This window comes from Molothrus aeneus, chromosome 6 (assembly GCF_037042795.1).
Source record: "Molothrus aeneus isolate 106 chromosome 6, BPBGC_Maene_1.0, whole genome shotgun sequence".
Taxonomy (NCBI): domain Eukaryota; kingdom Metazoa; phylum Chordata; class Aves; order Passeriformes; family Icteridae; genus Molothrus; species Molothrus aeneus.
This window is the reverse complement of record NC_089651.1, coordinates 42,474,164-42,493,936: the sequence shown is the minus strand read 5'-3', so window position 1 is coordinate 42,493,936 and position 19,773 is coordinate 42,474,164. Positions and strand designations below refer to the sequence as shown.

The following is a 19,773-nucleotide window of genomic DNA, read 5'->3' as shown; positions in this document are numbered from 1 at the left end:
TGCAATTACCGAGAAAAATAATTAACCATGTCTTTTCAGCATTGTGAACATCAGTTCTTTGTAAATTTTTTACTTTGTAAAATGTAGAGTGAAGAGAATTTACAGTGTGAAGGTTGGGAAGAGGCTAATTCCAGTAGGCTTTGAACAAGATTAATTTACCTGTGCCTTCACACTTAAATTTATTTATTTTAGTAATCACAGGGCATGATAGGGATTCTTATAGGGCATGCTTTATTCTACTAAGTTTGAGCAATTTTAAGTTTCCTTCTAGAGTAATTGGGGTGTAAGAGTTAAGACTTGAAATGACCTATTCAAGCACGTGTTAAAAAACTGCACTAAACCAGGGATTAATAAGCTCATCTTCCAAATGATGGAAGCAGTACAGACCTGCTGATAATGCCATTTTCCTCATGTTACCAGAGGCCTTTGGAAGTTCAGAACTGAGTCCTAGGACTATGGGACTTCAGTCTCCTCTTCAGACAAAAACAAGGAAAAACAGTCCTCAGAATGGATACAAGGACTGCCCCACAGCCATCCTAAAAGGCAAGGGCAAGCTCTCCTTCAGTAAAATGAGCTGATGTTGCATACACTAAGGCTTTAATCCCCAGTAACTTGTAAAGGAAAAATGCTACATAAGAGACTGTTACTGAGGAGAAGTTCACTACCAAGTAGACTGCTGACAGGTTCTACAAAATTACCACTGGGAAGTGATAGAAAACCCTAGGTGAAAACCCTAGGTAAAAACCCTGATAATCTGTAAACATAAATAAATAGAATTCCAATTCTTCCTCCAGAAAGGAAAAATGTGAGTGCCAAGCTTTTGGGCAGTATGCTAGGTGTTGTTCTCTCACACCACTTCAGACAATGTGAGATGCTCTTTCCTTTTGATTTTAATAATGTTTAAAAGCACTACAATCCCCTTGAGATCTCAAGCAGAGGTGTTTAGAGATGGAATGGCAAATGCCTGTTAATCCATACTTTGACGTCAATTCTCCTACTAGGCAGCACTTGTAACTGCATCAGTCACACAATAGAGCTAACTAACATATGAGCTATCTAGCTCTGAAGCACTGCAGGGGGAATCCTTTGTTTAGGAGCTTTCAACATGTGAGCTAGTTCTATCATTTAGAAAAGACAAGAGGGGATGGTGCTGTGACTCAGGCATTTGGGAATGGATCTTTGGCAGGACTTCTTGTTTGTTTTTGCAGGGAAGTTTAATACTAGACATCAAGTGCAGAAGCATAAAGAGAGAGTGGTGTTTTTGCAAATTTTCTTTTGAAAGTTCAGGATTACAGCGATGGAAGGCTGCTGCAGGCAAGTTTGAATCCTCTTTTTCAACATCATGAATGACTGGAATAAATTCTACTGTGATTCAGAAGCCAACGCTTTAAGCTGTTTATCAGAGGTTGCATTACAGCAAGAAAGTGGCTGGGAAGGGTATTTGCTCTGTTTTCATAAAAGATTGGATTAGAAGAGAAACAGATCTCATTCCAAAAGTTAACTTATTTTAGTATTGATGATATTGGTATCTGGGGCCCCCAACATAAGAAGGACATGTGAGAGCAAGTCCAGAGGATGGTCATGGAGCTGAGGGCTGGAGCTTATTTCCTGTGAAGACAGGCTGAAAGATCTGGGGCTCTTCAGCCTGGAGAAGAGAAGGCTCCAGGGACACCTTACAGCACCTTTTTCCAGTACCTAAAGGGGGCCTACAAGAAAGCTGGAGAGGGACTTTTTATAAAGGTATGTAGTGGATAGGACAACAGCTTCAAAATAAAACAAAGTATATTTAAATTAGATATTAGGAAGAAATTAATTATTTTGATGATGGTAAGGCACTGGAACAGGTTTCTCAAAGAAGCCCCATCCCTGGAAATGTTCAAGGCCAAGTTGGAGCAACCTGGTTTAGTGGAAGGTGGGCCTGCCCATGGTGAAGAGGTTGGAACTAGATATTTGAGGTCCCTCCTCACCCAAACAATTCTACGATTCTATACTATGATAATTGTATCTATTTCAGAATCACAAGTTAAGCCAACATGTCCAAAAATAAAGATTGACACCAGAATTCTTCAGGTCCATACAGACTTTTTGAACAAAAATTCAGGATGACTGCTTTTTGCTATTGATTAATTCGGCTTACCTCATTTGTAAGCTGGGAGGCCTTGGCATTCTTTCTCCCTAATCTTCACACCATGATAATGTATATCCCACCATCCCAAAAGCTTGTTTTCTTTGTTAGAGAAGTTTAAGCACTACCTTTCAAAATGGATGGAGAAGGGGGATGGGGGATATCTGGGAGTATGGTGTGTATTTTTCTTTTTTTTAACCAACAGTTAATTTTCATAGACCAGGGCAAGCAAGACTGCTGTGGATTTTGCTATTTAAAGGGATATATAATCATATATTTGAATATGTTTTCCATATTATTCCTTACTGTATTACCTGAAGTATTTACATTTAAATATCAGGGTCATTGTTAGACAATCAACTGAGAAATGACTGCATAGATATTAACCACCATGTCTGAGCTTCATGGTTTAGTAATTCTCAGGAGCATAAAAATCATGAATACCTGTGAAATGAAAGTTAACTGAAGATCAAGTCTAATAGGATGGAAAGTTAATTAAAAGAGACTAAAAAAATCTTATCACATTAGGTTTTCCTCCACTATGAAGTAAGACATTGTATGGTTAGATTTTAATAGGAAAGTCTATTACTTTCTCATAGACTCTAATTTACTTTATCTGTATGAGCCACAAAATTTTCTCATGTAGAATTATTTTTCTGATGAATTCATTATTTCTATTCATATTCTTAGTCTAATTGATGGTCTTAAGCACTATCAAAAATAGATATAGCTGGAAACATTATGTTAATAGAACAAACACGTTATTTGAGCAATTCTGCTATTGGCAAACTTGCAGCTTTGAACTTTGTGAATGAAACAAAAAGGTATTCAAATTTTAACTTTATTGCCCTGTGATTTACTGCCTTATTAGGGTATTTATGAACAGCACTGTTTTAAAGTTAGAAGAAATGTTTCAACTTCAAAAGGCTCATTATAGACACTTGGGCCTGTTGCTTGCCTTCTGCAAAGGACATTAAATGAGAACAGACACATGGACCAACATTTTACTGAAGAAGAACTGGCAGATTTGCCTGTTTTTTTCCAGTGCCTAAATGATTCTTGCTAGTCTTTCATGGTAAATTTAAGTGTTTAATGCAAAGTGGTTTCTTTTCCCAACCTTCCAAGGCATTGAATTATTCATCAAAATGGAAGCATGCCAGAAGCCAAATTATAAGCTGCTATCGCTGTCTTATAGCTCCATCACAATTCCTTATTATTTCTTATTTCATTGTCTGGTAATTTAGTAGTGGTAACCTCAGTTGAAAAATACTGAGAAAGGGAAGCAAGTGGCAACTCAAACGTACAACTACAAAGAGCAGAATTCAGCACAGGAGCAATAAGCTTTGAGATAAGATGACAGATCTGTCTTCATAGGTAGGGAAGCATAACATGGAGTTAACTGGAAAAAACACTTCACTTCTGCTCTTTCCTCATCTTCACCTTTCTCTTAAAAAAATACATTCCACTTCAAAACTCTGCCATGGTGTTTCCTGCTTATTATGTCTCATTGGATGATTTTCCAACGTGATAAATAACGTCTTCCAACTCTAAAGACATTCTTCATTCCAACTTGCTGCCAACCTAAGTTAGGGATCTGAGAGATGAGTTCAGGTCTCCTTTCATTACCACTCAACAGGAAAGACTGTAGGTTAAGGTATGTACTTGGCAATCTTGTAGCTACCCTATTGCCTTCAGTGATCATACAGAAATAGGACGGACTGAACTTTAAAATTGAACATGGATAAATGACTCCACAGGGAAAGTGAGGGACAGATTGGAACCCATTCCCTAACCCCAGGACTGCATGGAATTTACAGGGACCATCAGGACAAAAAACCTTAAAAGTCAGCAGACTGATCTCTGAAACCAAACACACAGATCAGTGAAGAGGAGAAAACTCTTTCTGTTTGCTCATCTATGGCATTCAGGTATAGCTATGGGTGAAATTATTCCTTTTGCTTAAACAAATATGGCTTTTCATAATGAAAAAACCAATTTTATTTAGAAACATTTCCTCTCCTTTATTAATACGATTCTTCTTTTAAACCCAGCAATAGTTTATCCTCTTCCACCTCTGCAACTGTTGCATGCCCTACAAATAATTGTCTCCCTGCACTGCTCCATGTTTTGCTCAACTAAAGCTTGTTAGTGAGACACCTCAGGAAGGATCCTTTAAACGTCTCTGATTATTGTATTTATGAAAAGCAGACAACAGCATTCATCACTCTTACTAAAGGTCTGAAAAGCTTCTTTTAAATACCTGCAGAACACATTTCAAATCTGAGATAAACAATGCCACTGAAGTAGTAACAGTGCATTTCTGGTCAAACACCTTACCTGGCATAAAGGGCTGGGTGCTCTGTTAGATAAGATCAAGAAGATCCATAACATTATCAAGTGCAGAAATTAAAATGGAAGCATATAAAAATGCTTTTTTCTGTCTTACTTTAAGGACAGAAAAAAGCAAAAGGAAGGTTTATCCCTGCTCCCTTCAAGAATATTAATGTGAAGAATACAGATGCACCAGCTGGGCTCAAAAAAGTGAGTGAAAGTCAGAAACTGCCTGATCTCAGAAAATCAACAGGCATTCCTTATGTATTCAAACAGTGTAGAATAAAGTAAAGCGTTGTAATGAAATACAGTAAAAAATGTAGATGATACGCACCTTATGAAAACAAGCTGTTGTATTTGACAGCTGAGCTTTGAAATGCTCCAGCTAAAGTCTCTCCTCTCTGTTAAATCATCTGGACTTTTTTTCCAGTCTGTGATTTAAGGTCTAGCTAACTCTATATAGTGATTTTTTCCACATATAACTGTACAAAAGCCCTAATACGATAAACTGCTAAATACTTTCTACTTTCATTAATCCCAAGTCACTCAACATCTCATCAGGCTGCCAGTTTTTCCAGCCATATGGTTAATGTAATTAGCAAATATGCAGGCATATGCATATATACAGGAATCTACACAAATTTTTTTTCTTTTTTTTTACTATGAAAGTATTTAATTTGCATCCAAATTCCAAACTGCTTTAGACATCCAAGTGCTGACTCTTTCCTTTCCTAAAAGAAAAATCAATATCCTGTTCACAAATGCTGGGGACAAAAGCTTTGGAAGAGAGTTATAAAACAAGTGAGGAATGCAGCAGAAAAGTTATGCTTTTGGAAATTGAAGCCTATTACCAAATGTAGTCTCCCAGGAATTCCTCGTACATACACTTGGGGTTTTTTTCCTGTATATGCTATGAATTACCTAATCCACTCTTTCTGATCTAATGTTCAGCTCTGGCAAACAATCCTACTTCTGAAACTTAAGAGCATGATTTTCTACTCACCTGCAGCAGTTTTACACTGATAGTGCTTATATGCATTATTGCTAACTTACATTAGCAGTAAATGAGAGGTACAGCACGTGCATCATTTCTTAGAGTGGAATCAGAGAAACCTAAAATATGACATGCAGTCTATCTCCTGGGGACAGGATATTACCAGCACTCTGTTTTCACATCTAAGATATTTGCTAGAACTATCTGAAATCTGTAATAATATTATCTAACTGAACAATACTTACGGGTTTTCATATATATTTACTATATATAACCCTTTATATATATTTTTTTCTTTTTCTTTGCTTTCTATTTCCAGCACCTGTCTCAGTGCTCCAGTCAGAGACATAAAGCTCAAATTTATTGGGTTTTATAAAAGGAAACTGCATTTGCCATTCCTTAATCCTTTCTTGCAAAGAATCTCCTTCCTCCACACCAGTTCCCTATGCTTATTAAGCTCCCCAGCTACATTCAGAACCCTGGCACTGTATAAGCAGAGGCGGCACTGTAATGGAGCAGAGAGATAACAGTGCCTCTCTACTCAGCTTTGTCAGCACTACCCCTGAAATTATGTGTATAGTTCTGTGCATTTCATTACCAGAATAGAATAGCACAAGACAATGCAAAAGAGAAAAACAATGAAGAACTGCTGTTCAACAAGGAACAACAATCATTGCTTGAAGCTGATGTCTAAAATCTTTGCCTTCACTGTAGATAGCTTCATCATCTTGGTTTGTACTTGCTGAAATCTCCCCTGAATTAGAAAATTGATGTAATATGACACACAGTAAAAGCTGTCATTGCTCTAACATGGCTAGATCCCCAGAAAAATGACCTCCTGCTGTGTGTATCTGTCTGAAGATTTGAGAAATCTGAAGGATCAAAATACAACTTTTGTTTAAAAGTAGAGGAGATATTAACTAAGGTTGGAAACTGAAAGAAGTAAGACTCCAAAAGGTCTAATTTCAAGTTCTGTCATTCAGCTAAACCTTAAGGGCTCGGTCTACAAAAGGATTGACTATCTCTTGTCAGTGTATAAATCTAAAATTTAGATCCTAGAAGCAAATGCTCAACTGCTCTAATATCCACAAAGCTCCCCTTAGCTGCTAGAAAAATCATACCAATATAACTATAAAATGTTGGGGCTATTGGACACTCACATTTGCAGCCAAGGATATATCTCAAGGATATATCTATTAAAATTAATTTAAAATAAGCATCTTGAATGTGCAGCTGGCTTCTGAGATTAAATGCCAATAAAATACAATAAACAATATTGTTTGTATAGGGATTTTAAGGCAAAATCCATAGGTATCAATAGTAATTGATATTCTGAAGATCTTAAAAAATCTGGGCCTTCACAAAATGTCTGCTACTGCAGTAGTCCAAATGGCTTTGACCTGACTTGCTGTTTAGACTCCTAATTAATTAGTTTTAATGAAATGTAAGCAAATTTGGTTGTGGAAAAGAAACAAAACTGTTCCAGTTCCTCAGAATACTTTAAACATTTCATGTGAATATAGTGTTCTTACATGAGGCATGCCAAGCTTGGCAGGTCTTAGGAGTTTCTCAAACTATCTGAATTGGCAGCTTGTGTTTGGACACTTGCCACCTATGAGACAGGCCAACAGAAAACTTGCAGCTTGTCATCAGGAAGGAAAGGTCATCTGAGAGGCAAAAGAAAAAAAGTCACCAAGAGAATAAAAAAATCTACTGGAACAATAGTAAATGACATATAGATGATTGGGATTCATTTTTCCTATGCTATCACATCTTTGTGTTTGCTGTAGACAGCACTAACAGAACACTCAGTCTTCAGCAGAGAACTGTGTAAATCCTTTCCAGAGGAGGCAAGATAGGGGGAAAACTGCTGTACCAGGATTCCCCGCTCTTCTTGCATGGAGGAAGAATTACTAACAGAGTGAGTTAGACACACAAATGGCTGCTTTCATCTTTCAACAATCCCGTTATTAGAATAGAGGTGCTGCAGGCACAACATCTGCAGTTTGTTTTGCCATCTGCTTCTAAAAATATCATCTCAGTGAAAGAGACTTTTTTCCTGTCTCTCAAAATCATTTTTGTTTGCTTTTTTTTTTTTCCAAGGGAAAAATGATGGATTTGGAAAACAGCATATGTGGGAAAGATCACTCAGCTTCAGGGGTGGACTTTACCATTGCTATTCAAAATACAATGAAAAGCTGTGAACAAAACAACTGAACATTTTGAAATATACTGGCTCAACTCCTTTGATAAATGTAATCAAAGAGCTTAGTCTTCTAATGTAATTCCTACAGAGCTAGTGACAGATGTTTCCTATGCAGGAAACTATGGTTTAATATTCTGGGGAACCTAATGGGGGAGAAAAGAAATTGAAAAAGTGAAAAGAACTGCAAGAAGCCCCACAGTTATTTACAGGTGAAGTTTAGTAGTCATATTTTCAGAAATCAAAATTGGAGACAAATGAAGTGGGGGGACAAAAGAAGTTCCCATAAAATATTTCAAAACTTAAGTTCACTTTGTTTCATAATTAGAGATTTTGTTAGAATGCAATTTTCACTGTTTTTAAAAGACCAAATTCAAAATGCAAAAAAATAATCAAACTCAGCATTTTGGGGGTCAAGGAACATTTTCTTGTTTTGGATATGACACAGACAGCTCAGAAGAGACTAGATGGAGTCCCTACAGTATTTTGAAAGCACCAAATTTTCATTTTTTACTAAAAAAACCTAAGGTGTGAATATATTCAACTAATTTTCAGTCTCTGAATTCCTTTGGGGCTTACTTGGCATGCTTAAGCATGTGAAGTAAAGGGTGTGAGAGACTGAAATGTTAAAGGTTAAAGACTCAAACAACAGGCCATTTGCAAAAGCAGCAGGTGCTTTGCTGAGGCCAGGTTTGCACCCCCACACCAAAGGGGCAGAGGAGATTTTTGGGTGCATGGTGGAAAAATCTCTGATCTGTGTAAGAACAGCCCCAGTGCCAAGGAGGAGCCTCCCACCAGTGGAGTGCATATGATCCACAGTGTTCCAGGGAATGCCACCCATCAACTCTGGGAATAAAGGCAGATCAGGTAGTATGGCCAGTTTACTGAACAAAAGAGCACTTTATTTTATTTCAGATACATACATACTCCCACTTCACTGACTTTCTCTCCAGCTGTCAAACCTTTTTAATCCTCTCCACAGGTCTCTGAGAGTCCCCAGAAGCCTGGCAGACGTAAATGATTCAGAACCTCACCAAAGACACCTCCCTGCTGTGAGTTCAGATGCGTGACAGGGATCCTCTGGTTCTGACTGTTCCCAGATCTCAAACCTGAGTCACACATGCCCTCACTCACAAAACACCTCCCCCAAAATGATGGGATGTACTAGCAGCTTCCTGAGGTATACAAAAGCCAAGGACCTGAACTAAAAAAACATAACAGGCGCATGAGAAAGAGGATAAGGCAAGATTCAATCTATTTGTTCCACATTTGCTTATAAAGCTCCTAAACAAGTTTATTCTACTATTTCAGGTCCCTAAAGTGCTTCTTTTAGCCAGAACATAAACATGGCATTAACAAATGTATAAATATACATGCATGTACAGAGAGAGAGGGAGTGTGTGTGCACGTTTTGCAGTATATTTATCATCCCGGTCTTAGCACTGAAAAAATTAACATACAGGAGAACCATGGATTCTAGAGGAAATACAGATCTCCAGGCACTCCACAGTGGACTTGTTACTGAATGAACAGAGGTCAGAAGAAGAGAATGAAATTTTATTTTGATGCATTAGAAAATAACCATAACAATTTACAGGACTACTTTTGCTCTTTTCATCGGTCAAATACGAAATTTATGAACTCTCCAAGATTTCAGCAGTGAAATCAGTAGTTGCTAAAACTAGTATCTAAAATCAGTCATACTGGTTTCAGTATTAGGGAAAAATCCTGAATTACGGACATATATATATAAAAAAAAAGCTCAAAATTGCTAAAATTGCTTTGCATTTCTGCTGTCCCTCAAAGACAGAGAAATCTTTCCCCCTTTTTGAATAACTCTGACATTTATTGTTCTGACACTGAGGTGGAGGGAAACCAGTGGAGATAAAGTTTGGGGCATTTTCTTGTTGCTCTAAACCAAGCTAATGTTGAGATCTTGCAACTTTGTTTGTAAAATAGTTGTAGTTGCTCTTGAATGTAAAAAGAGGAGCTGATGATCCTTATAACACCACCCCCTGGGACCAAAGAACTTTAGTTTTTATGAGACTCTGCAGAAGTACAAAAAGAAGGTCCTTGGTGGTGGGTCTTTTGCAAGGTTTTAATAACATATTTGTTAGTGCAAAGATCAAATGGGTTCTCAAACTAGTAAACATCTGAGATTTCAAATCAAGCCAGTCTGATTTATTTTTGTTTTCGTTTTTTTTTGCTTCTAGATCTAATTTCCTAATTTCTAATATGGGCTTTGTCTTCTGTGCCTTACAGAACATTTAAGCTGAGTGGTATTAAAGAAATACTACACTTGATGTCCCCTAGGAACTAGGATGCCCCCTTCTTACACTTGGGAGAAAGCACTGATTTCTACAACTTGTAAATAAAAAATTGGAACTGAAACAGAGAGGCAGAATGAAGACAAAGTAATTCCTTTAATGTAATTATGAACTTTGGTTTCTCATGATTTACTTGGGTGGAAAATAGAAGAGGTTTTCCTGCTTTACTGAGGCATTATTCTAGGTGTTACAGTTCATGTGAATGTCAGTAACTTTGAACTTCTAGTACATAAGGCATCCTTGGGTCTAGGCATGATGTCCAAAAGAAATTTATAAGAAAAACCTCTAGAAGCAAAAGCCTATCCCTGTCCCTAGTATCTGTAAACACTCAACATGACTTCTTTCTAACAGACATTATTCTCTTTCAGAAATCAGGTACTTTCTTCTTGTTTAAAGGTAACTAATCAGTGGCTATAGACATTTAAGGTTCTAATAAACAAACATTTGCTTTTGATGCAAAATCTGTTTCTGAGTCATGTGCTAGCTCTTCTCTTCCACTGAATGTGTCATTGGCTATTTTTATTTTCTTTACCATATATTTTATGAAGCTGAAAATCAAAGCTAACAGGGACAAAAAGCAAGTCACAGCAGGTTGAAAATATCATATCTTAGTATTTTAGACATGTGTCAGCTTGATAACATAGGCACAGCACTAGAGGGATTGCCAGAATGTGACAGTGCACATGGCTTTGAGTTTAGAGAACACGCTTTAAAAAAAGACTGGAAGGCAGCAAGGGCAAGGTAGCCAGACTGTGGGGCTGATTCTCATCTTTCCTGATCTTAAATGCAAAAACCAGGGAAACTTACACCAGCTAAGTCAGGCTGGAGAAACTGTTTCATTTTCAAAGCAAAATTGTATGAGCATGCAAGTCCAAGCAATGGAAGTGCTGATATTTAAGATCTTTATATTGCTGTCCACACATGACATTAATTTATGTAGCCTGAGCATGGTTCATTCCAATGCATGTGTTCATTCTAGAGGCAAAAATGATATTTAATGAAAATAATGTCACACCAATGATCCCTGAGATTAAAATACTTGACTTTTGTATCCCTCACTTTATTCTCTCTGCATTAGCAGAGTAGGAATTATACCAACTTTATAAAAATATCTGATAATATTACTTCTCACAGCAAGTGAAGATAGCATATAGTACTAAAACCTTAACAATAACACAGTTTATTTGCACATTTCTGGTAGGTAGCAGTACAGAACCATTTTGGGGTGTTGAACAGCAATTTGCACCTGAATATCAAAGTCCATTAAAACAGTAATTAAATCTCCTTTCCACTCATCTTTACCTCATTCAGCTACAAGTATTTCATTTACCCTGCCTTACAGGTAGGCAAATGAACAATATACACACACAGTCACAGAAGGAATCAAGAGTAGAATTGGGAATGCTACACCATAGTTCAGGCTTTTCATTCTTGGCTTAACTGAATTCTCAGCTCTTCCCTTTGCTCAGTGACAAATATCACAAAAGCTGAAGCCAGCAGCCTGCCCTAAGACAGAAAACAAAAATAAGAACTAACTATTTCTAGTACCAGATATCCATCTATAACCTTACTGGGATAAAACAGAGTACAGTGGGATCTCTCACAGCATTGCCTGAGCTTGAGTGAGCCCCTTGCCCCTGCAGAAGGCTGGTCCCTGCAGAAGGCTGGTCACAGGCATAGCAGAGGCTACATAAGGCAAACAGAAGTCACCATTCAGTAGGACACAAGCTTTATCACAGCCTGGAGGTTACTGTCCTGATGCCCGGACACTTGATCCTCACATTGCTCCAGTCTGAAGGTTACCCTGAACTTCATGATGCAGGGGGCTAAAACTCCAATTGTTCTGCACCAATAACCTGCCACTTGTTCTACAAAATTGGTTTCTTTTGCTGTTTGCGTTGTAACATGACTGTCCTGGTCTCTCTGCCAGAGGGCAGTATTACACAAAACTACAAGCTTGTTGATTACAATATAATTTTATAAGCAGTTGCTTTACTTAAGGGAATGCCAAGAAAAAGCTTTAGATTCAGTAGGAATTACTGGTTATGAAAAACACGTGAGATCTAGAATCTAAACCAAGCCAGCTTTAAATATTGATTCATTTTCTGTTGTAATAATTACACTCAGTAATTTTTCTCAGATTATGTAAGAATTAAGAAAACTAAACTGAACATAAATCATTGGTTCCCACTGGTGAAAGAAAAGTGATCTTTTTATCTCTGTAAGTACAGAAAACATACCTTGGGTAAGTTAAATGAACTAACTAAATAATTCCATGTTGGAAACCTGAACATATCCCATCACTTCCCTCTTCCGGTAGCTCTTAGCCTAAAAAGATATTATATCATGGTCCTGTGAGAAAAGTTCACAGATTTCAATGTCTTCTCTTCAGAACAAACTAATTCCTACAAAAAAGCTGGAATTTTAGCTAGGCTAAAAGTATGTGTAAGTATGCTTTTTGTGATGATGTGAACATTATCTGCACAAAAACTGTCTGCCTTTTCCTCCACTAACTGAGCTGATCCACTGATGCCAGCTGATGTATCCTAATGCACTGAAGCTTCCTGTGCCATTAATGTGCCTAGTACATTCACAAAGAACTGAATTAAGGTACCAGGAAATGAACCACTGGACAAGCCAAACTATAGTTTTTTCTAAACAGTATTTCTAGTCTAGGCAGATGCTTTGAAAACTCAGCTTGTTTTCCTCTGCTTTACGCATTATTGCACATTTATGATGCATATGGCAGAAGACACCCCAGATGCGATTCCAGAATTGTGTTCAAGTTTTACAAGTAAACATCAGCAAGCCAGTTTTCACCAGCATCAGTAAGAGGCAGAGATCACACACTGACAGACAGAAGACTGGCCCTACAGAGTGAAGACACACTACTCTTAGAAATCCTAGATAAATCCTAGACTTTTTTCTGCTAACTACAAACAAACTATGAACTGTGGATTTTAAAAATACACTCACAAAGGTATCCTTTCATCTGCACGTGCACAGTGATATTCCTTTTCCAAGACTGCCTTTTATAAAAAGTCCTAGGTACATCCCATTGTCTGGTGCCTAAAGCACAGATAGCAGGAATTCTTACTCTAACACATCAGCATGTAGGCACAAATCCCTTAAGAAGCTGTATAAGAAATCACTTTAGCATTATGCCAGCAAACCACTTCTAGGAGTGAAATGATAACAGAGTTTGAAAACTATTGAGAACAGAACAGCTGCAAACTTGGTCTTATGAAGCTCTGCAGACATCTTGAAACATCCATCCTGAAGCCTCGGGGAGACACTCAGAACATCATTCAAAGCTTGGTGCCTCTTTGTGGACCTCCCTCGGGTAGGTGAGGAAAGGAAGAGGGGAAGGGAAGGGGATGAGGGATGACAGAGCGCCGAGGAGCTAAACACCAGCTTACAAACAGAGAACAGAATCACATAACAACACTGGACCAATGGACTCCAAGACACAGTGACAAGACAGATGGACACAAACAAGACGCAAAATCACTACTGAGAAATTAAAAAAAAAGCAAAGAAACCCCATTAAAAAAAGTAGATCTATAACTCCGAGGCTGCAAGAAGCAGCCAAGGGTACTAGCATAACTCTTCCAAAAAGAATAAATTATAATATAAATAATAAAAAAATCAAAAGAATACCCGCCCCCAAATCATACACTACAGACTTGCTCAGTTAGCCTGAATGCGTAGCTCTGATGGAACATACGATGGTGTCATCACAGCCCATGCACCAGTTAATGAAGGCCATGGTTAGTTACATCAGCTAAACTACAGCATGCCAGAAAAATGATCTTGCACTGACCCAGAAATAAAAGATACAACAGACACTCTGCATTGCAATAAAATTCTTTTTATGCCATCTGCAGTTTCTAGGGCTCTTTACATTGGAAGAGTTTTTCCTGGGAATATGCAGGGTAAAGGGGAGGGTTTTTTCCCTTCTGGGTGTTTTTTTCTCTGAACTCAATTGAAAAAAAAAGGGAAAGGGGAAAAGCAGGATAGAGACTTTGCAGAAGTTTAAAAAAGTAGGAAAATAAAAATAAAGGAGGGGTAATACTCTTCATTCTTTTAAACACAACTTTCTTGGGATATCCAAAAATGTGAATTTCTTGAGGATGGCAAGAAAAGATTTTGTTGCCTTTATTGGTTTGCAGATCTATATCTCATTCTTGAGATGATGAAACCATTATTTTGTTGGAAGAACTCCAAAAATATAAATTGAGAAGTACAGCGATGATTTTAAAAATTAAAAAATAGCAGTATGGCACGATTACGAGCCAAAAAAAAAACTGAAAAGGAAAGAAATATAAAAGAAACTAAAATATCAATCACCAAAAATTCATGCGGCACAAGATGAGGTGAAACGACAGAAAATGTTCTTCAAATATATACAATGTATATATCTATCTATATATACACGGAGTAGGTGTGTATATATCGATGGATATACCTGTATAATTTTTTTGTTCTCCCTGCCCCACCCTACCCCAAGGCTAATTGGTAGATGAAATTATCAATTAAAATCAAAGAAATAAAAATAAGGAAGACAGAAAAAATCTAACAAAAAAAAGAAATTAACGTGCTTTGTTCACCAAGAAATAACAATATCATGCATCTGTCCACACCAGCGGATGCCAGGGTTAGATGAAGGCATGAATTTCTGTGTAAACATGTGATTGGATGATAGGGACTACTGCTGATATTGGTCATTTATTACTTTAGCATATAGATATATATGCACACTGTATATATATATAGTGCATATATAGATAAAATATCCTCATGGGTGGGGCCTTTGGACCTTACATAGATAGAAAGACCAATATGCTGAAAATCAATCTCAGTATTCCTAATGTAAAAAAAAAAAGGAAACACAAAACGAAAAAGAAAACAAAACTTCCTGTAAGTCATCTGCATGATTGTAAAACTCATTTGATTTTGTTTTGGCTGTAAGATTGTAGCTAGGAAATTCCACCAAACAAGTGATTCTATTACACCCTGGGAAGTGTTGTGGATGAACCTTCGGGTCCATATGGTATTCAGCTTATGAGATTGGAAGTCTATTTCTCTGAGTACTCAGAGGCATGCACACAACTTTAAAGGCCATTTCTTACTCACAACATGAGAAATGGGGAAGCATTCCTGCTTGTCAGAGGGAAAGACTGTGGGTAACTGAGCACTGGATTGTGGGGAGTGTTCCAGTTAGAGCAGTGAAAATTCCCTGGGTCCTTCAGGAAGGTTGATGCAGTTATGGCAGACAACAGCCAAATCAACACTTCTTTTGGTTTCTTCAGTGGAGTCTTCACTTCCAACATATTGGTTTTTGTACTGTGCCAGCTGTTTGGAAGACAGATTATGCTTGTTTTCTGCAAATCAATCTCTGACCCAGGCAGGCTGCAGGTGGATGGCTACAGGCCAGTAAATTATAGATACAGAGGGCATATCTGTTGGATACGTGCCACCTGTGTGTGAGTAAGCGTACAAAACTTCCAATGCAAGGAACTGTAGATTCTGGCATATCTACTGCTGTGTCCAGTCCCCCATCAGAAAGGCTTACTAGTCTGATTAAACAATGACAGCCTTAACATATATGAAGCCTTTTGGGAAACACAGAGTAAATTTCCCTGGGGAAAGAAAATCAGATTGGAAATTGATGGGCTGATAGGAAGGGAAAACTGGCAGCTACATCAGGGAAGAAACACAGGATGTGTCGAGCCTGGGAACAAGCATTAAGCCCTACAGACCATTTCAAGAGGCTGTATTGTGGGCTTCAGGCTAATTGGTGAGTGTTTGAGTCTCACTGTTTTGAGTAGTCCAAGGAGCAGCTTGGGCTATGATCCCAACCAGCTGCTTGGCCACCAGCATCCAACCTGCCTGGTGCCAGAGCTCCACTATTGGACATCCTTAACAGGAATGAGGGCAATGGTGTGAGGAGACAGCAACAGCTGTCAGGAAAGCATAATTATCATCCTCAAGGCTTTGAAGTCTCAGTAAGATCAGATTGTAAGGGTGCTCCTCATTTCACTGAAAAGAGATAAATGCTCTTTCTTCACAGTGCTTCCTAGTCATTCCTTGTCAGAAAAGATGTTTTCCTTACAAATCTTACATTCTCTGAAAGCAGATGAGCAACCAAAAAACCACCACAGAGCTGTGCTCAGAAGCACAGACTCAGAACCTTGGCTTCAGTTTTGAGGAACTTGAATATTTGAGCCTCAGATCTCCTTGGAGCAGGCCAGAAGACAGTCCTGAACTCATACCAGAGAAAAAGCATCTGTTTTGGCACAGAAAAAAGAAGGTTTTTGGCTGTGTACTGGGACAAGCAACATTTTCATAGAGATAAAAGAGGATCTTCTCTTGACTGTTAAGCAAATGTTTCTTCAGGGCAGATAAACAGGTTTTTTGCCCCCTGTATCATTTAGATTAAGTCTTCCAGGGATCTAGAGATCTAAGGGTATCTAGGCTTGTCTGCAATAAGATGAACAGGGGGCAATTTCTGTCCCTGAACTGGTTTCTTTTGCATTACATAAAATACAGGGGGGTTTCAGATCCACAGCTGTCATTGCTGTCACTTAGAATAATTCCTTATGTATACATTCGTGTCTACAGGTGGTGTCTGCAAGCTACCTCGGTCAGAACAAGTCCAGTGACAGCTCCTGTTTTTTTAAATGAAGTTTTTCTACCAAAGTTCCACAAGAAATCACTTTTGGAAGGGGGTCACAAAGTCTAAGCCAGCCTGCTATAGTATTTCAAGCCAGCCTGGAGAATCCTGAAGAGACCAGAGTTAGGGAATCACATTCACACTGTCTTTTTTGAAAGAGATGCAAGTGTTCAGACACAGATTGTATGCACATGAGATTCAGGTCTTAGATTCAACTGTCAATAAGAGTTAAGTGGCAGTAAGACCCTGCCAAATGGTCCTCACATGGTATTTAGTCTCAAAGAGGACATGATTTTCAGCCTCAGAGTACACCAAAAACAAAGGCTTCAAAAGGACTCTACATAGAGTACTGCCTCTGATTCCAAGGACCAAGACCAAAGTAATATCTCAAGATACTGGGATTTGATTCTGACCCATATAAAATCTGAAAACTTCTGATCTGCAGGGAAATATTTTCTGCTGCCCTTGTCTTGGCTATTGCACAGCAGGTTCATAGTGATGTGTATCATATCTCACAGCTGCAGCAGTGAGTTCAGTAACCTTTACATTACTAGACCATGGCACTGAGGGTGATAGAAGGCCAAATTTGGCAGAAACTCAAGAGCTTTAAAAGCTACACATTATCAGAGCAACAAAAAGAAGACTGTGCTGGGTTAGGTCATTTAATTTTCAGTCTGCTGTAAAAGGGATCAGGCAAGGCAGAAGGCAGCGACCTGTCAACAGAAAAGGATGAAGCAATTTCAAATGAGCCCAATTAAAAAAAAACCCAACAATAAGTTTAAAAAAAAAATCTGAAGCCACACGCTAGAAAACACAAGCAAGATAATCTGGATCTTTTCTCTCCACAATGTACATATTTAAATACGAGATCTTGGCATGTGGCCAGAATTCTGACTTGGCTGGTGAAGTGTAAAGGCAAACATATCTGCTCAGCCAAGCCAGCACTACTGGATTTTGATAAGCTGGCTCAGATTGCTTTAGTGCTCCAGAGCAGAATGGGCTGAGTGAGCGCTTTGATACTGCCTGTATGGCAGACACTATGCACTGAGAATGCAGACAATAAGATAGACAAAGAAAATGAGAAGCCCCATAAACCTGCTGCTTTTCCTTCTTATTACGATGGAATGAGTTAAGTTTATGCAGAAAGGACCTGCTTATTCCTCCTCCTTCTGGCAATTCTGTACACCAGCACCTCTGAGAGCAGAAGAACTCAAAATCTGGAAGTGCAGATTTCATCAGCAAAGACCATCTGGGAGACTTATTTTTACATATAATCAAGCTAACTTTTATTCTCAATGTCATAGTAATTCCCTAGAAAAGAATCAGATTTCAGTGGCTTATGTGGTCTACCCTCCTATGCAGGAGGAGTAGGGTGCAATGAAAGATACTGGGGAAATTTACAATAATGTCTGGTAGTTTAGAAGAGAACCTTCAGCAGATTTTCAGAGAATCATATTATTTTGCACAGCAGATATTCAAACGTCTGTAGGCACTTCTATCTGCCAACTGTAATGCTTAGCAGGATTTTCAAAAGCAAGTAATTTTTACAAATCCAGTTTGTACCTGTTTGTAGCATTAGATTTCTAACTGTGTCAGGAAGGAGGTATTTTTAGTCTGGAAATGTTGCTGTACAGCACTATGAAATTTCATGCTAAACATGCTGTTTTACCAAATTTCTACTCCAACTTTGATTTTTCCACTGGCAGCACAAGCTGAAAGTATTTCTCTTACAATTTCCAGCTGCTGCAGTTATTGTGATTTTTTAAAGAAAAATTTACAAGAGGAGTCTGATAAAGACATCTTTTTGTCCTTCAATTGAAATACATGACAATCAGAATATAAATTCAAAAAAAGAAGTCTTTACATGTTAGTGAAGCTTTAATGAAGTGACTTCATTTATTTGCATATCAGTTGCAATAATTTTGCCCTTGTGTCCATGGTCCTATTAATTTCGTGCCTCACTTTCATTACAATCACTGTGCTGGCATTTTATTACTATTTTTATTTAAACTCTCAGTACCCCCATTGTTTGCTTTTTTACTTCACAATCTAGTTATATTTTGACTGATTTTCCTCCAGATGGGGAGTAGAAAAATTCATAGAAATCTGTGAAAAAAGAGATGGGAAGTAGGCTGAGCTACCTGTTACCAACAGTCTGTGTCACTGCCTTCACTGTCATCAGAGGGCAGTCAAGAGTATGGGTGGAAGTTCCCAGCTACAATGCAATGCCAATCTCAGGTTACAGCAAGACCAAGTTCTACTTGATGCAGGTACACCATGACAAATTGAAAAGAAATGTGAAAGCACTAGCCTTGGGTGAATTTTTATGTTATTATTGTATTACTCAAATGGCTTCAGGAAATTAGAAACAGAACATTTGTAATACTTTCTTGGTATTTTTTGTAAGAAAAAAAACCCCATCATCCCAAATAAAACAAAGCAAAAACAAACAAAACAAAGCCAAATGAAAGGACCCCCTCAAACTATTTATATGTTTCACTTTGAAAGACAAAAATTCTAACCAAAATTCCTCTTTCTCTTTTAAATGTACACAGAAATTCGATGATGTCTGTTCTCTATTATAGAAATGCTTAACTCATGGCAAGCCTCAAAAAAGAAGACTTGAAAAAGCCTGTAAGAAATAAAGTAGACTGCAGTTGCCTGCTGGATACCACATAAAATATCTCACCAGAAAGAAAAGCCATAAATTTATCAAAATGTATCTGAAAGGGAGAAGTTGAGTCAGTTCCACATGGCCAGTCCTTCTGACTCTTTAATGGATACATTTTGAAGCATCACTGCAGATAACAAGGCAAGAATTACTACTAATTTTGTTAAGTTAAAACTATGTTTTGGTGCTCCCCAATTTCTTTGGGGTCACAGAAAACAAAATTAGTATAAACACATTACCATGTTAACTGTACTCAAAATCCCATGGACAAATGTATCCCTTAACATACATCTTCAGAGTATTAAGAAAGATTAAACATCGCTAATAACTTATTTTTATTTCACTTTTCTCTTCTGTTTTCAAATGTTCACCCTCTCCACTTCATAAATCTTCATTATTTGTCACACTCCATATTGATTTTTTTTTTCTTAAAGTGTTAGTAAAGT

General features: G+C 37.9%; 1 protein-coding gene across 8 annotated transcripts in view; it reads right to left on the bottom strand.

Moving 5' to 3' along the window:
- The window catches only part of NRXN3 (neurexin 3), a 968,325-nt gene that overhangs the window by 17,933 nt on the left and 930,619 nt on the right, over positions 1 to 19,773 (bottom strand). The gene's annotated exons all lie outside the window — the stretch shown is intronic.